Genomic DNA, 6000 nt, shown 5'->3' with positions numbered 1-6000 from the left:
AGAGCAATGTATTTGAGGAAAAATAGAAAATTTGAGTAACTGCAAGGCACGTACCACAGTCTAATTAGATTTCATATAAAACCTGGTGACTCACAAGGCATGGGACAGAGTTAAGGGAGCTTGGTTAGAAATGACACCGAGCTTCTGTTCTTGTTATTATCTGTCCGGAGAGATGCCTTTCCCATCAAGCCAGATGCAAGACGAGTGTCATTTAAATGCCTTCGCTCATCCACCAGTTTTAGCAGGCATTCATTTCAAAAAGGAGCACTTGGGGAAGAAAGTTGCATAGCGAATGGCACTACTGGGGGATGCCTGTGTTATTGACTACTGCAGCTTTAAGCAGTTGTTTAGCAGATGCAGAATATTGTCCAGAGACCCAACTGCCTCTGCAGGAAGCTGTGTTGCCCTCCTCTCTGCGATGAATGAACTTAGCTGACTTTGAACCAACCCCACACAACTCTCAAAAGGCTGCAGCAGCTTAGGCAAGAGGCGTATTGGCATCCATGCACACACCGTATTGTTTGTCTCTATCCTAAGACCCGAGATCAAAAGGTTGGATTGTTCTCTCCTTTTTCCATATTTACTAGCCCACATTAAAGCCCTAAAGCCAAGAGAGAGAGTGTGTCTTAGGGAGAGAGAGAGAGAGAGAGAGAGAGAGAGAGAGAGAGAGAGAGGTAGAGGTGGGTAGAGATGGAGACATGTCTGTTTTTTATCTCCTGGGTCATCTCCGTGTTTAGTCCTAAACACTGTCACTTGTGCTCGCAGTGTTGGTGTGTTGGCTAGGTCCTCACAAGGCCTGTTCTCTTTCACTTGTTTCTGTTTGCGTCTGTTGCTGTCGTGGATCTCCTGAGAGCGTGGCCTGTTTCTATTATGACTACGGTGGGGGGAGCCCAGGCTAAGCCTAGATGGACTCTCACTGTTTGCGGTACACATTGTCTCAAGCAATGTTTTTTTTTGTTTTTTTTGAAAGGCTTATTCAGCTCCTGGTTCATTTTTGCTCTCTCTATGGTTATGAAGTCATTACCAGGTGGTGTTAAGCTGTCAGATAAAATAAAGCATAACTTTTTCAGCTCTCTTTCCATATCTGCTGTTTGAACCCCTATTGCTACCAATCACTACTAGAGACAGCGTGGAACTTCAAACACCAAATAAAAAACATGGTCGCTACGAATAGAATATGAATGTGAAAAAAATGAAACTCTGCAGCTTAATTCCAGTGCTAGTGGAGTTTATTTGGTGTTTACCATAATGTGTTCCTATAGTAACCGTAGGGGTTTATTCTTCAGCAGAGAGACTGGGGCAAGGGCAGACCCACAAGGTCACCGTTAACATGGGCTCGGCTGTTGTGGGTATTTTAGGTAGTGGTGGTGGAACACTTGGCAGGCAGATGACCAGGAGGAGCGAAGAGGAAGAGACTGGGATTCACAGAGCCAGGGAACAAGTGACGGAAGGAACTGTCCGGAAAAAAAAGGGCCTACTGGTTAGGACTGAAATAATCGCTCAGAGTTTAGGGTCGGGGTCACCCAGCGGATCTCATCCCCCGGGGGAGGTCCGGCAGCCGCGCCAAGGGGTCAGGCGAGAGACCGGCGAGGTGTCGAAGAGTACACCAGTGAGGATTTGGGAGGAAATGGGGTGGGTTGAGGGTGGAGGTGGGGGGCGGTGAGGGCTTGATTAGGTCTGTCATGCAGCTGAAGCTCCAGCGAGAGACCTAGAGGGGAGGGGAATGGAGGAAAGGGGTGGGACAGAGGGAGAAGGAGTGAGAGAGTGAGGTGAGGGAAGGTAAGAGAGAACAGGCACAGGGAAGGAGAGAGTGTAGGTGTGAAGAAAAGCCCTGCCCGCACACACGGTAAGGGAACTCCCTTCCACCAGAGGTAGCGTCACTCAGGTGCCGAAGCAAGATTTGTATCACAAGCATGTTTCATTCACGGACACTCAGATTTCACCTTGAAGCGGTGCTGGGTGAAGAACATGCTGTTTTTTATTTGACATTTTCCACTGGATCGTCATTGGACTGTTCTGGAAAGTCCATTCCTTAATGTTCTGTGACATGATCATTTTATGAGTCACGATGACTCCAGGGGTCTATTTTCATTTTATTTATTTCCATTCTCTAGTCATTATCATCCCATTATCTTTTTCCCCCCTCATGAGTCTCTGTGACTTTCGTTTCTTCTCTCGTTGCTCTCTGATCTCTTCTGACTTCCTCTTTTCATGTTCTTTCTCTCTCTCTCTCTCTGTCTCTGTCTCTGTCTTTCTCTCTGTTTCTCCCTCTCCCTCATTTTCTCTCTGACTCTGGCTGGCTGGTTACTAGACGGAGTTTCCACTTCCTCTGTGGTCACATGACTGCAGTCTGGGTGTGGTCTGCTGTTGATTATAGTGTCTGCCGGGTTGGCAGAGAACTGGGACTCAGTTTGCATACTCCCACACACTAGCCACATGAAAAACAAACGGCCCTCCTTAAAAGGTCCAGGCACAACCTTGTTTGTGTGTGTGTGTGTGTGTGTTACAGTGTGGAGGAGGGAACCACCATAAAAGGGCAATTGTGTGTAAATATAGATGTGCATGATATACTGTATTTGCTAAATATTTAAACATCATACATATGAAATGTGCACAAAGGGAGCATGTTGTAGGTGGAAAGAGCTCCTTTGCTAGATAGATAGTGCCTGCGGTGTGGAACAAATTGAGTGCCAGAGAGAGAGATGTGTTTTCTGTGAAAGAATGAAATGAATGGAACTTGTGCATGCGAAACCAGAACATGCCATGCACCACACACCTCATGTTTGTTGCGTAATTACACCACACGTGTGCAGTGTTCTCTTTCTGCTTCCCTTTACTGGTGGGATTCCTGTGGCAGTAGTGTGTTTGGTGCAGTCTCTCTCCCTCTGTGTGTGTGTGTGTGTGTGTGTGTGTGGTTGTGTGTGTGTGTGTGTGTTTGTGTGTGTGGCAGCGGCGGCAGTGGCAGCTCTCAGCTGCTAGGCTCCGCATTCTCCGCTTTAGTATGCAAGGCAGGTGAGGCTGCAGAGCCAGTGCGCAAGCCACCCCCCCCCACATCCCGGCCATCGCTCTCTCCAGACCCCCGGCCTCGCTCTGCTCTGCTCTGCTCTCTCCTCGCTAGTCTGCGCTAGTCACGTCTTTGTTCCCCAATAACATCCATTTATCTGCCACATTTTCACCTCCCTGCTTCCTGATTTGATTGTTCTTTGTGTGTTATTTTATTTTTATTTCCTTGCTGTTGGCCACAGGGAGCATGGAATAGCTATCTTTTTTATTGTTTACTTCTCTCTCTCTCTCTCTCTCTCTCTCTCTTTCTCTCTCTCTCTCTCATTTTCTGCCCTGCTCCAAACTGTGTGCCAGTTGGTCGTTTGAATAGCGCTCTGCCACCTGCCTCCTGCCTCAAACCAAACGCCATTTATGTGGGGGTTGGGAGCCCTGTAGACATGCCTGCTAAGGTGTGTGTAGGTGTGTGTGTGTGGGCTGGCACTGAGTGCCCTAAATGGCAGCGGACCGCCTCGGCGCCAGGTCGTTAGCCGTGTTGTAACAATCAGCCCTTTAACGTTCTTTTTAAACAGCTGTGTTACTGTAAACGCACAAGGGGTTCTTGGGAATGAAGGTAGTAATCGACAATGACAAAACACTTCAATACTGTCACAAATGCTTTTTCCTTCTTAGCTAAACATATATGCATAACAGCATGTGTAAGGCCGTTCATAAAGCACACAGCAACAAACAAATGTCAGACGGCGCTGAACACAAACAAGAAAAGACGCACCAAACAGTTCATTTGAATGACGCGCGTAGCGCGGTATATTTATCAATGCACCAATTATTCCGTGCACCCACACAATACTTGAATCACCCCCCTTGTCTCTAACTAAAAGTCCAAACTAAAGGAAAACTTCAGGTATTTCCCAGGATCGCGCTACAGTCTTTATATTCCAACCAGGAAACAGGTAGGCCGCGAAAATAATCCTCTGTCGGAACGCAGCGAAAAAGAAATAATCCACAACAAAAAAGGCAAAAGGTCAAGCGCTGATTCAGTGGTATACCACGCCAAAAAATACTCAAACGAGATAGATCTCACCAGATCCGTTGAACGTCGGGCAACGTTACCACGCGAAGTTGAAGTTTGGGGTCCGGGCACGTCCTCTTGCTGGAGACGCGCGTATGAATTACAGTCTATGCAGTTGCACAACGTTCTCTCCTCTCCTCCATTAAAGCAGTCTCTTAAGACGTGTTTGAAGCGTTATCAAACCAAGGGACTAGCTTTAACTCTCTGTAGCCGCAGCAAACACTACTGGCGCCACGGATTCAAACACATCCGCACTTGCTGAATCTCTCCACAGACCCCCCACACACCCGGCGCACCCCCCTAAGTAAGCTTGGGTGCGCGGTCATAGGAATCGGGGGCGGCCGAGGCCTTAAAGAGACACCCCCCATTCTTACCAAAACCACTGGACAATACATATATTACACAGCTATACATATGAATATCATTCCTCATACATAAACATTATATGAAATCAAGGTAATGTTCTGGGCAATAATAAAAAATGGGCAATAAAGGAACACTTAAATTAATGTGACGGTGTCACAGTGTTAGCTGCCATCAGAGCAGAGGTGGCTTTGTGCTGTGGGAGAATGGATGATGATGATGATGATGATTCCCTGGAAGAAGATTTGGCAGCATCCACAGTTTCATCCCCCCACCTCCACTAGCTAAGAAATCACGCTTAGACTCCACAATGGATTTAGATATTTGTTCAAATTGAAAAGAACTTACAAGGTGGTCATACCGAGGATCTCTGTCCCTCATACATGTTTTGCCACAAAGAGCATAAGAAATATAAATAAACATAAATAAAAGGTTTTAGGTAGTTGGTCATATAGTTGGAGGCATTTGTTTGTATGATACTATGGCAACAGCTGCAACACAATGGAAAAATAAATAGCAGGTTTTCTATCACGTATAGGCTACCACTTCTCACATATTTCATATTTCAGCTGTGCTGGATGTCTAACATCTGCCCTCTCCTCCAATAAGATTTTTCTTTTATGAAATGTAATGTTGGATGAGAACACGCAGTCAGTCCTCGACATTCCAATTATAAATCAAATTTGCATGTAATCACAGGACAGCCAGTCCAATTAATTCCCCTGGGATGCCAACAAACAGGCTATGGAGAGCAGATTTGTGTCACTGTGACACAATTCGAAACCTCTCAAGGTCTCGAATGGAGCACCAGTGATTTGCATGTCTGTCATGCCACCAGTATTGAGCTCTCAAAAACGAACGCATGTTGTTTGAAGAGTTCATTCAAATTCTGCCCTTATGTGCACCATAAATGGCTAAAATACCTACTCCTCAATTCTACATAAACATTTTTCTTCTCATCTCAATAGCCAACACATTGTTGTGCAACCAGCATGACAACACAGCACTATAGCACAGCAAGCCACTCACACTATCCACCTCCCAATGTTTTGACACTCTCAGCAGGGATGTCAGTGTGGCTCTTGTCTGGTCTTTGGATGGCAGCCCCACAGAATGGCTCTCTCCATTTAGTCCACCCACTCATCCATACCCTCATCATCATATGGATCAATTAAACAAATTGCTGTTGCATCAGCCAGTGTGCTAAGCTGTTGGTACTTTTCCTGTAACCGGGTTACTGATGACGAGAATTGGAGAATTGAGCTCTTCCTATTTGCACATTTGTCTGGGCACCATTGACTGAAGTGACATGGTTTGATCTCCCCTGGAAGGGCATGGTGTACCTTAGCTGTAATTTAATGATGATCAAGCAGCTTGGTATTAATCAGGGGAAGTGCACTAGTCTGTCTTTGGATTTAACATGAGAGGGAGAGGTCATTACCTTTATTTTTGTGGTGACGCAAGCAGACACCCGAAACCTTAATAAATGTGATGCATTTATGAACTTATCCCACAATCCTTTGCATTGCCAGAGGGGTCTGTGGGATTTGATGTGTCCCTCTCCG

At 46.0% G+C, this 6000-nt stretch overlaps 1 protein-coding gene across 3 annotated transcripts in view; it reads left to right on the top strand.

Moving 5' to 3' along the window:
• atp2b4 (ATPase plasma membrane Ca2+ transporting 4) overlaps positions 1-6000 on the top strand; it is a 59435-nt gene that overhangs the window by 13054 nt on the left and 40381 nt on the right. The window lies entirely within an intron of this gene.

This window comes from Alosa pseudoharengus, unplaced genomic scaffold, assembly GCF_046254945.1.
Source record: "Alosa pseudoharengus isolate Yale_2024_CS ecotype anadromous, Long Island Sound unplaced genomic scaffold, YU_APseudo_1.1 YU_APseudo_1.1_scf_5, whole genome shotgun sequence".
Classification (NCBI taxonomy): Eukaryota; Metazoa; Chordata; class Actinopteri; order Clupeiformes; family Clupeidae; genus Alosa; species Alosa pseudoharengus.
This window is presented reverse-complemented; position numbering and strand designations above follow the sequence as displayed.